Consider the following 18,668-nt stretch of genomic DNA (forward strand, 5'->3'; position numbering starts at 1 on the left):
CTTGTTGCTGTATTTGATTTTTCTGTGTCATTGTATTTTATTTGTCAAGTCCTATTATTTGAGATGCCGTACGTCACGATTGGTCTTATAGGACCGAAGATACGCGACTAAGGCCCTTTTGACATGAGGTTGTATTTGATTTTTCTCTCATTGTATTCTGTTTGTCAAATCCTATCATTTGAGGTGCTATACATCACGATTGGACCAACAGGACCGAAGATACATAACTAAGGCCCTTTTGACATATTGCTTGTTTGATTTTTCTGTGTCATTGTCTTCTATGATGTCTAAGGCATATCTCTGATATGCCCTATTTTTAAATTGGACTTCGTAAGTCCTAGGTTTTCACCCACAAGCTTTTATTTGACACCTCATTTGTCATTCTACCCGGTATAATGGCGGAGGAGTTATATTGGCGGTCGTACGGACCGACAGAAAGAGTACCCAGCTCAAATATCTCACCTTTAGTACCATCCTTGGATTATAAGCTTTCATTTGACACCTCATTTATTATTATAGCTGGTATAATGATAGAGGAGTTACATTCGCGGTCGGACGGACCCACCGACAGACCGCCTAGGTCAAATATCTCACCTTTAGTACCATCCTTGTATTACCAGCTTACATTTGACACCTTATTTGTCGTTCTACCTGGTATAATGACGGAGAAGTTATATTCGCGGTCGTACGGACCGACAGAAAGATTGTCTAGGCCAAATATCTCACTTTTAGTACCATCCTTGGATTATAAGCTTTCATTTGACACCTTATTTATCATTCTACTTGGTATAAAGACGCAGAAGTTATAGTCGCGGTCGTACGGACCGGCGGAAAGACAGCTTAGGTCAAATCGCTCACCTGTAGTACCATCATTGGATTATCAGCTTTCATTTGACACCTCATTTGTCATTCTACTTGGTATAAAGACGCAGAAGTTATAGTCGCGGTCGTACGAACCGGCGGAAAGACAGCCTAGGTCAAATCGCTCACCTGTAGTACTATCATTGGATTATCAGCTTTCATTTGACACCTCATTTGTCATTCTACCTGGTATAACGACGGAGGGGTTATATGCGCGGTCGTACGGACCGACGGAAAGACAGCCTGGGTCAAATATCTCACCTTTAGTACCATCCTTGGAATATAAGCTTTCATTTGACACCTCATTTGTCATTCTACCTGGTATAATGACGGAGAAGTTATATTCGCGGTCGTACGGACCGACAGAAAGATTGCCTAGGCCAAATATCTCACCTTTAGTACCATCCTTGGATTATAAGCTTTCATTTGACACCTCATTTATCATTCTACCTGGTATAATGATTGAGGAGTTATACTCGCGGTCGGACGGACCGACGGACAGACCATGTAGGTCAAATATCTCACCTTTAGTACCATCCTTGGAATATCAGCCTTCATTTGACACCTCATTTCTCATTCTACATGGTATAATGACGGAGGAGTTATATTCCCGGTCGTACGGACCGTCGGAAAGACAGCCTAGGTCAAATATCTCACCTTTATTACCATCCTTGGAATATAAGCTTTCATTTGACACCTCATTTGTCATTCTACCTGGTATAATGATGGAGGAGTTATATTGGCGGTCGGAGGGACCGGCGCACAGATCGCCTAAGTTAAATATCTCACCTTTAGTACCATCCTTGTATTATAAGCTTTCTTTTGACACCTCATTTGTCATTATACCAGGTAGAATGACGGAGGAGTTATATTCGCGGTCGGAGGGACCGACGGAAAGACAGCCTAGGTCAAATATCTCACCTTTAGTACCATCCTAGGATTATCAGCTTTCATTTGACACCTCATTTGTCATTCTACCTGGTATAATGACGGATAAGTTATATTCGCGGTCGGAGGGACCGAGTCACAGACCGCCTAAGTCAAATATCTCACCTTTAGTACCATCCTTGTATTATAAGCTTTCTTTTGACACCTCATTTGTCATTCTACCTGGTATAATGACGGAGGAGTTATATTTGCGGTCGGAGGGACCGACGGAAAGACAGCCTAGGTCAAATATCTCACCGTTAGTACCATCCTTGGATTATATGCTTTCATTTGACACCTCATTTGTCATTCTACCTGGTATAATGATGGAGGAGTTATATTCGCGGTCGTAAAGACCGACGGACAGACCGCCAAGGTCAAATATCTCACCTTTAGTACCATCCTTGGATTATCAGCTTTCATTTGATACCTCATTTGTCATTCTAGCTGGTATATTGACGGAGGAGTTGTGGTTACAGACAGACGGACAGACGGACGTGGATAATACAAAGTTTTCACATTTTTTCAAAATTGGGTGAAAACAATAAAACATGATGCCAGACTGATTTCTTTATGAAAATAATATATACATTCTCAAATTGTCTATTTTTCGTTGTGAATAATATTGTATTCAACAGTGATGCCAAATTTCTGATGCCAAAATGATTGATAATGAAAGTGGGATATACGTTTTCATGTATATAACGGCAGCGACAAAACGGTAAAACACTGAACTAAATGTATATAATATTTTCACTGTACGATCATTTTGGACTCAAACATTTTATGGAATAAACTTATATAACTTAGTAAGAGGTAAACAAGGAAAGCTGATATATTAAAGTAACATCAAGGAATCAAATCTCTAACTACCGAGCTGATTAGACTTCTGGTAGCAAGTACAGGAATAAAGGTATTAAGGTAGTGTAAAGTGGCATCGATATACAGATGCCACTTTGCAAGACGATGCCAAATCGATGGTAAATGCATAATGTATCGATGCCAAATTGATAGTAGGATGTGTATATATATATATATATATATATATATATATATATATATATATATATATATATATATATATGAAAGGAAACGGCAATTGCATTTTATTTCACTTCGACCACCACCGATATTCTACACGACGTGTTTCGAGCTCATGTCAAGCTCTCGTCAGGATCATCTAGGTGGATGGTCGAGGTGTAAGAAAATGCTTTTGGCCTTTCTGGTAATAATAAAATAACCAGACTTCAGTACACTTGGTACGACATCTATATTAATTACACGAAAAGATTTCTCTGGTATACAGAAGAAATCTTTTCCGTAGCGGACGCGAAAATGTAAATTTCAAAGTCTTCATAAAAGACGATGAACGACAAAAGACACCTCTTTGTGTCACAGATTTGTCTACAAAGCCACGTTATTCGCTACACATTCGTCAATAACGGAGAAGAACCGTGATATGAAAGGAAACGGCAATTGCATTTTATTTCACTTCGACCACCACCGATATTCTACACGACGTGTTTCGAGCTCATGTCAAGCTCTCATCAGGAACATCTAGGTGGATGGTCGAGATGTAAGAAAATGCTTTTGGCCTTTCTGGTAATAATAAAATAACCAGACTTCAGTACACTTGGTACGACATCTATATTAATTACACGAAAAGATTTCTCTGGTATACAGAAGAAATCTTTTCCGTAGCGGACGCGAAAATGTAAATTTCAAAGTCTTCATAAAAGACGATGAACGACAAAAGACACCTCTTTGTGTCACAGATTTGTCTACAAAGCCACGTTATTCGCTACACATTCGTCAATAACGGAGAAGAACCGTGATATGAAAGGAAACGGCAATTGCATTTTATTTCACTTCGACCACCACCGATATTCTACACGACGTGTTTCGAGCTCATGTCAAGCTCTCGTCAGGAACATCTAGGTGGATGGTCGAGGTGTAAGAAAATGCTTTTGGCCTTTCTGGTAATAATAAAATAACCAGACTTCAGTACACTTGGTACGACATCTATATTAATTACACGAAAAGATTTCTCTGGTATACAGAAGAAACCAGAAAGGCCAAAAGCATTTTCTTACACCTCGACCATCCACCTAGATGTTCCTGACGAGAGCTTGACATGAGCTCGAAACACGTCGTGTAGAATATCGGTGGTGGTCGAAGTGAAATAAAATGCAATTGCCGTTTCCTTTCATATCACGGTTCTTCTCCGTTATTGACGAATGTGTAGCGAATAACGTGGCTTTGTAGACAAATCTGTGACACAAAGAGGTGTCTTTTGTCGTTCATCGTCTTTTATGAAGACTTTGAAATTTACATTTTCGCATCCGCTACGGAAAAGATTTCTTCTGTATACCAGAGAAACCTTTTCGTGTAATTAATATATATATATATATATATATATATATATATATATATATACAAAATATGCATAAGATGGAATGCAACCACAGACACGTGTTTCTGACTTATTAGTCGTCATCAGTATGGTATAGCCAAACAGGAGCAACGCAACCAATTTGTGGCTGTAATGTTAGAAGACCCTCAGGATTCGAGAACAACAACTAACACATCCACGGAGGAAGGTACAGCTACCTGAGGAAAGCAATGCCAAACGTTTAAAACGTTTTAAAATCAAACAAGGAGAGGTTAACGCGAGTTTATAGATATCGGCATGGCTCGCAACAATGAAAATACAAAATATGCATAAGATGGAATGCAACCACAGACACGTGTTTCTGACTTATTAGTCGTCATCAGTATGGTATAGCCAAACAGGAGCAACGCAACCAATTTGTGGCTGTAATGTTAGAAGACCCTCAGGATTCGAGAACAACAACTAACACATCCACGGAGGAAGGTACAGCTACCTGAGGAAAGCAATGCCAAACGTTTAAAACGTTTTAAAATCAAACAAGGAGAGGTTAACGCGAGTTTATAGATATCGGCATGGCTCGCAACAATGAAAATACAAAATATGCATAAGATGGAATGCAACCACAGACACGTGTTTCTGACTTATTAGTCGTCATCAGTATGGTATAGCCAAACAGGAGCAACGCAACCAATTTGTGGCTGTAATGTTAGAAGACCCTCAGGATTCGAGAACAACAACTAACACATCCACGGAGGAAGGTACAGCTACCTGAGGAAAGCAATGCCAAACGTTTAAAACGTTTTAAAATCAAACAAGGAGAGGTTAACGCGAGTTTATAGATATCGGCATGGCTCGCAACAATGAAAATACAAAATATGCATAAGATGGAATGCAACCACAGACACGTGTTTCTGACTTATTAGTCGTCATCAGTATGGTATAGCCAAACAGGAGCAACGCAACCAATTTGTGGCTGTAATGTTAGAAGACCCTCAGGATTCGAGAACAACAACTAACACATCCACGGAGGAAGGTACAGCTACCTGAGGAAAGCAATGCCAAACGTTTAAAACGTTTTAAAATCAAACAAGGAGAGGTTAACGCGAGTTTATAGATATCGGCATGGCTCGCAACAATGAAAATACAAAATATGCATAAGATGGAATGCAACCACAGACACGTGTTTCTGACTTATTAGTCGTCATCAGTATGGTATAGCCAAACAGGAGCAACGCAACCAATTTGTGGCTGTAATGTTAGAAGACCCTCAGGATTCGAGAACAACAACTAACACATCCACGGAGGAAGGTACAGCTACCTGAGGAAAGCAATGCCAAACGTTTAAAACGTTTTAAAATCAAACAAGGAGAGGTTAACGCGAGTTTATAGATATCGGCATGGCTCGCAACAATGAAAATACAAAATATGCATAAGATGGAATGCAACCACAGACACGTGTTTCTGACTTATTAGTCGTCATCAGTATGGTATAGCCAAACAGGAGCAACGCAACCAATTTGTGGCTGTAATGTTAGAAGACCCTCAGGATTCGAGAACAACAACTAACACATCCACGGAGGAAGGTACAGCTACCTGAGGAAAGCAATGCCAAACGTTTAAAACGTTTTAAAATCAAACAAGGAGAGGTTAACGCGAGTTTATAGATATCGGCATGGCTCGCAACAATGAAAATACAAAATATGCATAAGATGGAATGCAACCACAGACACGTGTTTCTGACTTATTAGTCGTCATCAGTATGGTATAGCCAAACAGGAGCAACGCAACCAATTTGTGGCTGTAATGTTAGAAGGTTGCATTCCATCTTATGCATATTTTGTATTTTCATTGTTGCGAGCCATGCCGATATCTATAAACTCGCGTTAACCTCTCCTTGTTTGATTTTAAAACGTTTTAAACGTTTGGCATTGCTTTCCTCAGGTAGCTGTACCTTCCTCCGTGGATGTGTTAGTTGTTGTTCTCGAATCCTGAGGGTCTTCTAACATTACAGCCACAAATTGGTTGCGTTGCTCCTGTTTGGCTATACCATACTGATGACGACTAATAAGTCAGAAACACGTGTCTGTGGTTGCATTCCATCTTATGCATATTTTGTATTTTCATTGTTGCGAGCCATGCCGATATCTATAAACTCGCGTTAACCTCTCCTTGTTTGATTTTAAAACGTTTTAAACGTTTGGCATTGCTTTCCTCAGGTAGCTGTACCTTCCTCCGTGGATGTGTTAGTTGTTGTTCTCGAATCCTGAGGGTCTTCTAACATTACAGCCACAAATTGGTTGCGTTGCTCCTGTTTGGCTATACCATACTGATGACGACTAATAAGTCAGAAACACGTGTCTGTGGTTGCATTCCATCTTATGCATATTTTGTATTTTCATTGTTGCGAGCCATGCCGATATCTATAAACTCGCGTTAACCTCTCCTTGTTTGATTTTAAAACGTTTTAAACGTTTGGCATTGCTTTCCTCAGGTAGCTGTACCTTCCTCCGTGGATGTGTTAGTTGTTGTTCTCGAATCCTGAGGGTCTTCTAACATTACAGCCACAAATTGGTTGCGTTGCTCCTGTTTGGCTATACCATACTGATGACGACTAATAAGTCAGAAACACGTGTCTGTGGTTGCATTCCATCTTATGCATATTTTGTATTTTCATTGTTGCGAGCCATGCCGATATCTATAAACTCGCGTTAACCTCTCCTTGTTATATATATATATATATATATATATATATATATATATATATATATATATATATATATATATATATCAGACAATTCCACGAATATTGGCTGCATTATCCATCTTGGAAAATCAACTGGTTTTATATCAAAAATCTTTATTTTAAATCAGCCAATAGGATATTGTGATGATTGACAATAATAAGTAAAGAGGTATTAGTTACTTTACATTTTTGGAGCCAATGAAACTGTTCAAAGGTTTTGTTGTTAGTATGTATCTGACATAACTCAATATGGGAAATGTAACCAAATAATATATTCGCTTTGTATCGACAAGAGTTTTATTTGTTCCTCGAAGTTGCATGTTTAATGCATTTGGTTTTAAAGATTTCCACTAAAAAATTCACAAATGCTTTACCATCGATTGTGAACGGATACTTCATTTCAGGTTTGTCATTTAAAAAATCGTTAACAGAAGCAAAGAGTTCCATAAATATTTTCAAGCAGTTCCCTTCAGATAGCCATCTTACTTCAGTATGAAGTAAAAGTCTCACGTGGTCTTTATTTTGTTCTTCACAAAATAGCTTGAAGAGATTCTCACATTTGGCATTAGATCTTTCATGAATTTTAAGCAGCTATTTTTCTTGTCCATCAATCCATCAGCAGCACAAGATGAACGTTATAAATACTGTCTCAATGTCTCTCAAAGTTGATTCAGCCATTTGCACTGAGAAATTTCTTGTTTCAGCTTTTCAACAATTTGTTTTTCAATATCTTCACCCATTTTGTCTAGTCTTCCACTAACAGTATTTTACTGACATAGCTTTTACATCTTCTTTGTTATCTTTTCCAAGAACCGTTTTAAGAAATGCTGATATTGACGGTCTTGTTAAATTCTCTCCTATCTAATAACTAGCCTCAAACACACGATTATTAGTTGAAGTATAAGTAAATAGAGACTTTAATATTCTTTACCAAAATCTATCATTGCAATTAAATGGCCCGGAAGGAAAGGGTTAAACTCGTGTCGAGTCCATATTCGAATTGCCTCCTACGTTGGGAAACACTGATCTAAACCAACTAAGCAAAGCTGTATGAAAAAGTTTATAATTTTTATAAAGGTTTATAAAGTTATTTAATATCCCTTGTATATACCAACCAGACTCTTCTCATTAGAATTCAGATCCTGTGTAATCAATTTACCGAATTTACAGTCATCAGTGCTTCTTGTTCAGGCAATGTAATTGCAAATGCATCCACAGGCGGATGTATTAATTTGAATACAACTGTTTAAATAATTCTTGCACTTACTGGGAAAACATGGTTTATAATATAAATATTGCCAAAGTCAACAAAATACCAGACGTGTGCAGCATGTTTATCTCAGTGTTGCCAATCGGCGGATAATTATCCGATTTGCGTACCTTTTGGAGAGTTGTCGTATCTTCTTCGTACCTTTAAATAAATCGGATATTTGCGGATATTTTTCAGTGTATCTACCATCGACTAAAACTTTCTCATCCATATATTCCCAACACCAAAAACACAATAATTTTGTTTGGTTCCACCCAAACTTTTATAAATAGCTTATACTGGATAAATGTTAGTGACATCCGATACTTTTCATCTTTTGACAAAAGGGACACGTGCCGATTCTTTTGTTTAGAATTTAAATGCACAAGTGCATCCACTTAAGGCATACTAATCCAATTCAAATTTCAAAAACCGTTATACAGTGTGAAAGGCACTTAAGGAATAAAATTATTTGTGTCCTTGTTTTAAAGAATTATAAAAAGCGCTGGGACCCGTCGATTTTAATATTTATATATAAATGTGCATTTTTTAAATATAAATTTAAATCTACAGGGTGATTGACGCAAGCCTGGCAGAGTCCATATGTTTTATTTTTTTAACGAGAATTTTTTTAAGAATTATTTAGTCGAGCATTAACGTTGAAAACCACGGGTATTATGGATAATAACTTTGATACCTTAATAACTACAAAACTGTGAAATATATTTCTATTGTTTTAGTTGTAGTAAATCTTTAGTTGTTAAAAGAGCATAGGCGCAAAATCTCGGACCAATAATCTTTAAACTTATTCATTTTTTTCGAATCCTGAGAAAACTAATCAATATTTTTGAAAAATTTGAACGTAGAATGAATGATTACATTATTATCGAGGACTGAAAGTCCCTTAGAATAAACAAAATGTTTCTTTTGAATGAGATATTTGAAATTAATAATCACACTCAATATTCTCTTTTCCATTTACCCCTGTAACATATTAGAATAAAAATTATAGAAGTCTTCAGAGACTTTCGGCCCTCGGTAATAATGTAATCTTTCATTCTGCGTTTAAATTTTTAAATAATACTTATTAGCTGTCTCAGGACTCGAAAAAATAATGCATTTTAAAAGAATTGACCAGAAATTTTGCGCCTATGCTATTAATGTAGCTGTAGTTTATTTTGTATTGATTTATTTATTATTTATTTTTCCAGTACCTAGTTTTAGGTAGTTATTACGTTTTAATAAAATAATATTTAAAAGTGTTTTTTTTTTTACTTAAATTATTATAATAAATTAATATAACGATCCAAATAATGAAATACTTAGATTTATTTATTTATTTAGAATTTAACACTTACGATAATACAAAATACGAATAATATAATAATAGTAGGTAAATAGTATTTACATACATGAATTAGGTAATAATCAGCTAGGATACGAGATTTTCATCTATAAACGAAAATTTTTAAACTTTGAAATAGAGAATCCAGTAGATTAAAGGGCCGGTTGCGGTTGTTCGAACGCTAATCAGAAATGGAATCAACTGATCATTATCAAATATTTAATTACTGTCAATGTCAAGTTTGATTGTGTTGCTGAAAACATAATAATTGATTACAATTATGAGATTAGATTAATTCATCAATTATCTTAATAATTGTTACGTTAATTAATAATTAATAATTAATTAACCAATCAATTATGGTAATTATCATAATGATAATTGATTGCAATCAACTGATTGGCGTACGAACAACGGATTTTGTTATTTGATGGTTGTTAAGGGGTCTAAAAGAATAACATTGGCAACATTGATTTTAATAACAGAATAATTTTTGACCTAGCGTACCTTTTCGTGACAAATCGGATATTTTTCGAGCGATTATCGGATAATCTAGAAAAATGCGATTGGCAACACTGGTTTATCTGCACTTTTATAAAAACATGTCGATGCTAACAAATTTTTTAAAGTTAAACTATACAAAATTCTTATGAAATTCACTTATACAGGGTGTTTCATTATTAATTGTCCATATAATAACTGGAGAAACATTAGCACAAAATACGAAGATTTAACCTAAAACACTTAAATAAAATGTGGTTCCTTACTGAGTTACAGGGTGTTTCATCTAAAAATTTAAAAATTATTTTTGTTCAGCATTTTAAAACTATTCCACGTATCTTTTTCATACTTGGTAGGTAGAATAGATATTACACAAACTACTAAATTATGTTAAACAAACGTTTCTGGCTATTACCAGAGGCGTGCGACGGGGGAAAGTGAATGGTTGACCCTTTCCAAATTCTACGCCACTGGCAAAATTGCTATTTTAGTTCAATTTTTGTATTCTCCAATGCTTTCTATGCAAATAATATACTCTTCATTCGTAACGATTAAGTCATTTAGTGGAGTCAATGAAGGTGGATTTGAGTTATTACCTCAGATTTCGTTGAACCTCCATCGATTTTCATAAAAATTGGTGAGTAGTTAAAGGACACCTCAAGAAACAAAGGTGACATATTGCCAACTTGCGCTTTTTGCATTTTAGGGGTGAAATACACCCCTTTTTTAAAAATTATTTTTTAGATTTCTGAAAGTGCAGTCACTGTAAGTTTTCACTTCCTATTTTGTTGAACCTTCATCGATTTTCATGAAAATCGGTAAGTAGTTAGAGGATACCTCAAGCAATAAAAGATATATAGCATCAACTTGCGCTTTTGCATTTTAAGGGTGTGATACACCCCTACTTTTTAAATTGTAAAAAATGCAGATTTCCGCATTATGGCGCAAGTAATCTCGTTTAATTAAGAAAAATAAATATTTTTTTTATATTTATGTGCATGAATTACATTTTTTTTAATTTTTCAAACCTTATAGCAACCAAAAATCCGAAAATTACCAAGTCGAAAATCACGAAAACCTTATTCTTCTATATTTCTGAAAGTGTAGTCACTGAATGTTTTCACCCACGATTTCTTTGAACCTTCATCGATTTTCATGAAAATTGTTGATTAGTTAGAGGATACTTCAAAAAACAAAAGTGATATGGCACCAAGTTGCGCTTTCTGAATTTTAGGGGTGAAATCCACCTTTTTTTAATGATAGAAATGCAGATTTCAGCATTCTGGCTCAAGCAATGTCGTTTAATTAAGTAAAATAAATATTTTTTACATTTATGTGCATGATTTATAATTTTTATTAATTTTTTAAACCTTATAGCAACCAAAAATCAGAAAATTAGCAAATCGTCAATCACGAAAAAAATTAATCTTTTATATTTCCAAAAAGGCAGTCACTGAAGGTTTTCAGCCCTGATTTCGTTGAACCTCCATCAATTTTCATGAAAATTGGTAAGTAGTTAGAGGATACCTCAAGAAACAAAAATGATGTGGTACCAACTTGCGCTTTTATCCTGGGGGTGGATGTTACCCCTTATCATGGGTGAACACTATTTTATTAAAAATAACCCCATAATTAGATAGAGGAGTAAATTCTAAGCAAACTTTCTTTTATCAAGTTTATAAATTTTTTATTTAAATAATATTTCATAATTTAGTAAAATATTATTGGTACAGTAAAACCTGACAATAACGGCCACTAAAAATAGAAAACAATTGGCCGTTATAGAAATGTGGCCGCTAATACTAGGTTTCCTTTTCCACAAATACATAAAATATAATTGAAAATTTATTTATTTTAGTAATTAAAGCAAATCTAATTAAATATAATTCTACAAACAAACGGAACATACTAAAACTAAATTCAATTTACTACAATATAAAACAATATCTATACGAAAAGACAACTACAAGAAAAACAGAATTTTTGTTTGTTTTACATTTTTTTAGATAAACGAAACATACTAAAACTAATTTAATATAGGTAATACCAGTGTTGCCAATCGGCGGATAATTATCCGATTTGCGTACCTTTTGGAGAGTTGTCGTATCTTCTTCGTACCTTTAAATAAATCGGATATTTGCGGATATTTTTCAGTGTATCTACCATCGACTAAAACTTTCTCATCCATATATTCCCAACACCAAAAACACAATAATTTTGTTTGGTTCCACCCAAACTTTTATAAATAGCTTATACTGGATAAATGTTAGTGACATCCGATACTTTTCATCTTTTGACAAAAGGGACACGTGCCGATTCTTTTGTTTAGAATTTAAATGCACAAGTGCATCCACTTAAGGCATACTAATCCAATTCAAATTTCAAAAACCGTTATACAGTGTGAAAGGCACTTAAGGAATAAAATTATTTGTGTCCTTGTTTTAAAGAATTATAAAAAGCGCTGGGACCCGTCGATTTTAATATTTATATATAAATGTGCATTTTTTAAATATAAATTTAAATCTACAGGGTGATTGACGCAAGCCTGGCAGAGTCCATATGTTTTATTTTTTTAACGAGAATTTTTTTAAGAATTATTTAGTCGAGCATTAACGTTGAAAACCACGGGTATTATGGATAATAACTTTGATACCTTAATAACTACAAAACTGTGAAATATATTTCTATTGTTTTAGTTGTAGTAAATCTTTAGTTGTTAAAAGAGCATAGGCGCAAAATCTCGGACCAATAATCTTTAAACTTATTCATTTTTTTCGAATCCTGAGAAAACTAATCAATATTTTTGAAAAATTTGAACGTAGAATGAATGATTACATTATTATCGAGGACTGAAAGTCCCTTAGAATAAACAAAATGTTTCTTTTGAATGAGATATTTGAAATTAATAATCACACTCAATATTCTCTTTTCCATTTACCCCTGTAACATATTAGAATAAAAATTATAGAAGTCTTCAGAGACTTTCGGCCCTCGGTAATAATGTAATCTTTCATTCTGCGTTTAAATTTTTAAATAATACTTATTAGCTGTCTCAGGACTCGAAAAAATAATGCATTTTAAAAGAATTGACCAGAAATTTTGCGCCTATGCTATTAATGTAGCTGTAGTTTATTTTGTATTGATTTATTTATTATTTATTTTTCCAGTACCTAGTTTTAGGTAGTTATTACGTTTTAATAAAATAATATTTAAAAGTGTTTTTTTTTTTACTTAAATTATTATAATAAATTAATATAACGATCCAAATAATGAAATACTTAGATTTATTTATTTATTTAGAATTTAACACTTACGATAATACAAAATACGAATAATATAATAATAGTAGGTAAATAGTATTTACATACATGAATTAGGTAATAATCAGCTAGGATACGAGATTTTCATCTATAAACGAAAATTTTTAAACTTTGAAATAGAGAATCCAGTAGATTAAAGGGCCGGTTGCGGTTGTTCGAACGCTAATCAGAAATGGAATCAACTGATCATTATCAAATATTTAATTACTGTCAATGTCAAGTTTGATTGTGTTGCTGAAAACATAATAATTGATTACAATTATGAGATTAGATTAATTCATCAATTATCTTAATAATTGTTACGTTAATTAATAATTAATAATTAATTAACCAATCAATTATGGTAATTATCATAATGATAATTGATTGCAATCAACTGATTGGCGTACGAACAACGGATTTTGTTATTTGATGGTTGTTAAGGGGTCTAAAAGAATAACATTGGCAACATTGATTTTAATAACAGAATAATTTTTGACCTAGCGTACCTTTTCGTGACAAATCGGATATTTTTCGAGCGATTATCGGATAATCTAGAAAAATGCGATTGGCAACACTGGGTAATACATAATATAAAACAACATACTATAGCTACTACGAAAAATACGCTTATCACTAAAGTATCGTCGTGCTTCCATGCTATATTCAACAAAACCAACTTGGTAGGGCCTTTAATTAGATATAGCAAATCACTTTGGCTGATTTTGTCTGCATATATATTGAAACAGGCTGGAAGAATCACAATCTAAATATCGCAAAAGTCCGTCTCTGTCGTTATAGATAGAAGTAAGACGAAATGTACTTCCCAACGCGTTTCTCTTGGGCCACCCACAAAAAAGCGGAAGGATTAATATTTTAAGAAATTCTAGACGCCTAAGCTGATAATTTAGCTATTGCAGGCAGTAAAATTACAAAGACACTTTAGAGCTCGAAGACAGCTTTCCTAAGAATTATTTACTTTGCACAGGATATGCCTCATAAAAAGAAGAATAGGAAAGATTGCTAAGTGTTTGAGTGATAGAAATCTCAGAATTCCACAAGGTTACAACGCAGTAACTTTCGTGGGAACCCTTAAACGGTTACAAAAAGGACACTCGTGGTGATTGGCCGAAAAAGAAACGTATGATCATAATAAGGCTGGTCTAAACATTATTTCCCAGCTATGTGATTGGTACGAAAATTTCGGAATGATGATTATTGGTCAATTAGGTGATAGCTGTGAAAAAGGGAGGTGAATATAGAGAGCAGAGAGGAATCTTGTCGGAGATTAGGACAAGAAGGAAGAAACTTAAGTTCTAGCGGTCATGCAGTAAAGACCTGCATTTTTTCTTGTCTGTGCCTAAATAGGCAAGATGGAATCTTAAAGTATTCTGTAGTGAAACTCGCAAGTGCGATATGTTGTCTTAAATACCATACCGGTATATTCTCTGTGTTGTGTCCGGTACGATAAAATAATAGTTTTCTTAGTACAGCGTGTAATATTTTTCGTTCAAACAGAATTTAGTTCAACATTTGCGGATAAGACTTCCGTTTAATATGTCTCATATAAACCACACTTAATTCAATCTTCGTGGAACGCCGTTCCATTCTTTTTTAAGACAATGGTCTAAATAAAATATGTTTAATTATCAAGTCAGTGAGAAGTATCACTCATAATCATGAATACAGTTATTTTCTTTTCATAAAACAAAAAGAACTATGGAATTTTTATTTTTCGTATAATATAATAACAACTATGTAACAGTACTTTAACTCTAAAAATGAAAGTGAAAAGTGAAAGTGATTTCGTCGTATCCACAACTCTGGCGAGCTAACCTGATTCCAGCAATTCAACAACAATGGATCATCACCAGGTATTTTGCAATAAACTGTTTCGTTCCTTTTTCTTTTTTTTTTAACTTTTAAGATGAAACGCGAAAGACTTATTTTTTTATTTTTCTAATCAACTCAGTTTAATGACTATTTTCTATCTAAATAAATGGTAACTATGTTAAAACTTATTTCGTCTTTTTCTGTTCGCACAATCCATCTATGTATCCTTATTGTATTAGGAAACGCAGCCTACTACAGACAACAAGGGTAAGTACCATTAGTAGTCAAAGAGATACCATTTTTTTCGTAACATTTTTGTAATTTTTATATAGATAAATAGTAATAGATTCTGATCTATTAATGGCGCCCAAAAAATTAATAATTTCTTTTCTTTAACTTAAATATTGTTGTATGAACTCACACCCTAAAATCTCTTGATGATTAGAGCCGCCGGTGCGATTTTAAATTATGTAGCACGTATTTTTTTAAGTTTATGTACATCACATGTTTAGCTAATTTGCCGTGCTTCAATATTATGTTTGAGGAATCCCTTTCTTTTTGTGAGACTGGGTATAGGACATTTCTCAAGTATGAATAATTCACATTCATGGTATATCGTTGCTATACAGGGATAATAATCTGTGCAATGTTATGGTACAGGCTACGTTAAATATGAAGTAAATGTGGAAGATATACACTGGTTATTCATTTCAATTTAATTTGATTGTTTTTTAATCGTTTACAATATTTAAAATAATTAAAGACATAAAGTTAGGGATTTCAAAAATAAATTCAGTTCTCACTGGCAGGGTGGGAAATAATAAAGTGCTATACAATAGCATTTCATTACAATGCTCATTACAGGCATTATAGGCTGTTCCGTTTGAGAAAACTCATACTCTCAAACTTTGAGAAAACACTCATTCAGTTTCGACCAACCCTGTATTAGCTAAAATTAAACGTTTTGCTAGAATAATAATTTTTAACAATAATAGATTATATTAAAAATCACTTCAACATAAATTGATTTTCTGATGTCAAATCACTACAATTATACAGGGGGTAATATTGCTATGAAATTTGAAAATAAAAACGTAATTATTTTTTAAACTACTTCGTATAACATCACAAAACCTGATATTTTAAGAAATAAAACATAGAGGAGAATCCAAAAATGTAAAAATATACAGGGTGTTCCATTAAACAAAAGATAATTTTGTTTCACCCTGTCAATATGGGTGGCCCTGTATATTTGGAAATGTATTTAAATTCTGATATTATCTATGCCCCAATCTCACCTAAATAAACTTTTTTCGTATCTCCTACAACAAACGACTAATTGGACTTCCCACAACCTGTATACATACAAAATCTCCGCTATAAAATTTTTTCAAAGAAAATGTTATTGGTTTTTTTAAAATAACTCCGTTAAATTTTGAAATATGAGATTTATCCAAAAACCATTACAAAGCTAAGTAAAAGTTCTATAACACTGTATTAAACATAATTTTCTAAATCCTTTATTTTTTTTTAATACAAGGTGAAAGTCCCCGGTTACATGGTTCTCGCAGTAAAATTTAGGATTTAAATGTTTCTATCTCGGTTATTTTTTGTTGTAAAAAAATATTAAAAAAGAAAACGCTTAAATAAAGTTAAAACTAAAATTTTGTTCTCTACCATTTTTAAGTATATCGAGTATTTTTGGAGTTATTATCAAAAGAAAATGAAATTCACGAAAATTTGAAAAATTCTAATTTTTTTAATCGTATTTTTTTTTTCAAAAATTTGCATTCTAAACCGGTCAAAATTGTTGAAGTTATTACTCATGTTAAAATAAATAAAGTTTTAAATGGGTTACTATAAATTTTAATTTTTGTGGAAATGACGTATGTTTCATTTTTCATTCTTCCCTAAAAAATCTGAAAGGGTCCTCTTATTTCCATCATAACTTGCTTAATTTTGATGCTATCGACTTCTTATATAGCTTTTTGATAGTTAACTTGAAGTACTTTATTAAAATGTTTAATATATATATTTAACAAAGTGCATCGTTTTCTTGTTATTTAAGCTTGAATACTAAGATTTGAGTACTCGCGGAAAAAAAATATACATTCAATTGCATATAACTGACTTTGTGTACGTAATAAAGGATTTTTCGAAAAAGGAGCTTATTTATTTTTATATTATCTTCGATTTTGGTAATAACAACTTTTTTGAAGAAACTTATGGTTTTTGAGATATTTATGAAAAACTGCTTTAAAACATGGATTTTTTTCAGGAAAAATCAAAACTTTTGATCTTTAATAACTCAAAAACTATTGATTTATTGAAATAACTTTATATAACAAATTTTACTTATATTTTGTCCCTCTATCGATTAGTGGTATTATTTTTAATAAAATAATTTCCACCCGCGAGAAGGGGTGGCATCCCCCCCATTGTAAAAGCGCAAGTTGGCACCATGTCACCTTTGTTTCTTGAGGTATCCTCTACATACTTACCAATTTTCATGAAAATCGATGGAGGTTCAACGAAATCGGAGGTGAAAACCTTCATTGACTCCACTAATTAGTTTTCGAGATTTTAGAAGTTAAAAATGAAACGACACGGTTATTTTGATTAATGTATTGGTCGCTTCATTTTTAATTTCAAATATCTCGAAAACTAATCATTTTATCGTTACGAATGAAGAGTACATTATTTTCATTAAAAGTATTGCAAAATCAAAAAATTACACTAAAATAGCAATTTCGTCAGTGGCGTAGAATTTGGGAAGGGTCAACCAGCCACTATCCCTTGTCGTACGCCTCTGGTAGTAGCTAGAAACGTTAATTTATCGTAATTTAGTACGATTCACAGTACCTGTACTCTCTGCCAAGTATGATAAGGATACGCCAAATAGTTTTAAAGTACTGGGTACAAATAATTTTTAAATTTTAATCATATGAATCATATCATAAAATAATCAAAATAACTGTGCCGTTTCATATTTAACTTCAAATATCTCGAAAACTAATGACTTTATCGTTACCACTGAAGAGTATATTATTTACGTAAAAAGTAATGGAGAATCTAAAAATGGTACTAAAATAGTAATTCCTCCAGTGGCGTACAATTTGAGAAGGGTCAACCATTCACCATCCCCTGTCGTACGCCTCTGGTAGTAGCTAGAAAAGTTTGTTTATCATAATTTAGTAGGGTGTCTAGTAGTCCCACTTCCTGCCAAGTATGAAAAGGATACGTCGAATAGTTTCAAAATTCTGAGCAAAAATAATTTTTAAATTTTTAAATAACACACCCTGTAACTCGGTAAGGAACCACATTTTATTTAAGTGATTTAGGTTAAATCTTCGTATTTTGTGCTAAGGTTTCTCCAGTTACTATATGGACAATTATTAATGAAACACCCTGTATAAATTGAAGTTTTTAATAATGTATATTGTATATTATAGTTCAATCAACAGCCATTTTTACGTTAAATTTTGAGAACCAAGGTCGATTTCCTTGAAAATTTGGAT

General features: G+C 33.4%; 1 protein-coding gene across 2 annotated transcripts in view; it reads left to right on the top strand.

The window, feature by feature from the left end:
• Positions 1–18,668, top strand: part of LOC114330581 (protein TANC2) — a 632,990-nt gene that overhangs the window by 62,958 nt on the left and 551,364 nt on the right. The gene's annotated exons all lie outside the window — the stretch shown is intronic.

Source organism: Diabrotica virgifera, chromosome 3 (assembly GCF_917563875.1).
Source record: "Diabrotica virgifera virgifera chromosome 3, PGI_DIABVI_V3a".
Lineage (NCBI taxonomy): Eukaryota > Metazoa > Arthropoda > Insecta > Coleoptera > Chrysomelidae > Diabrotica > Diabrotica virgifera.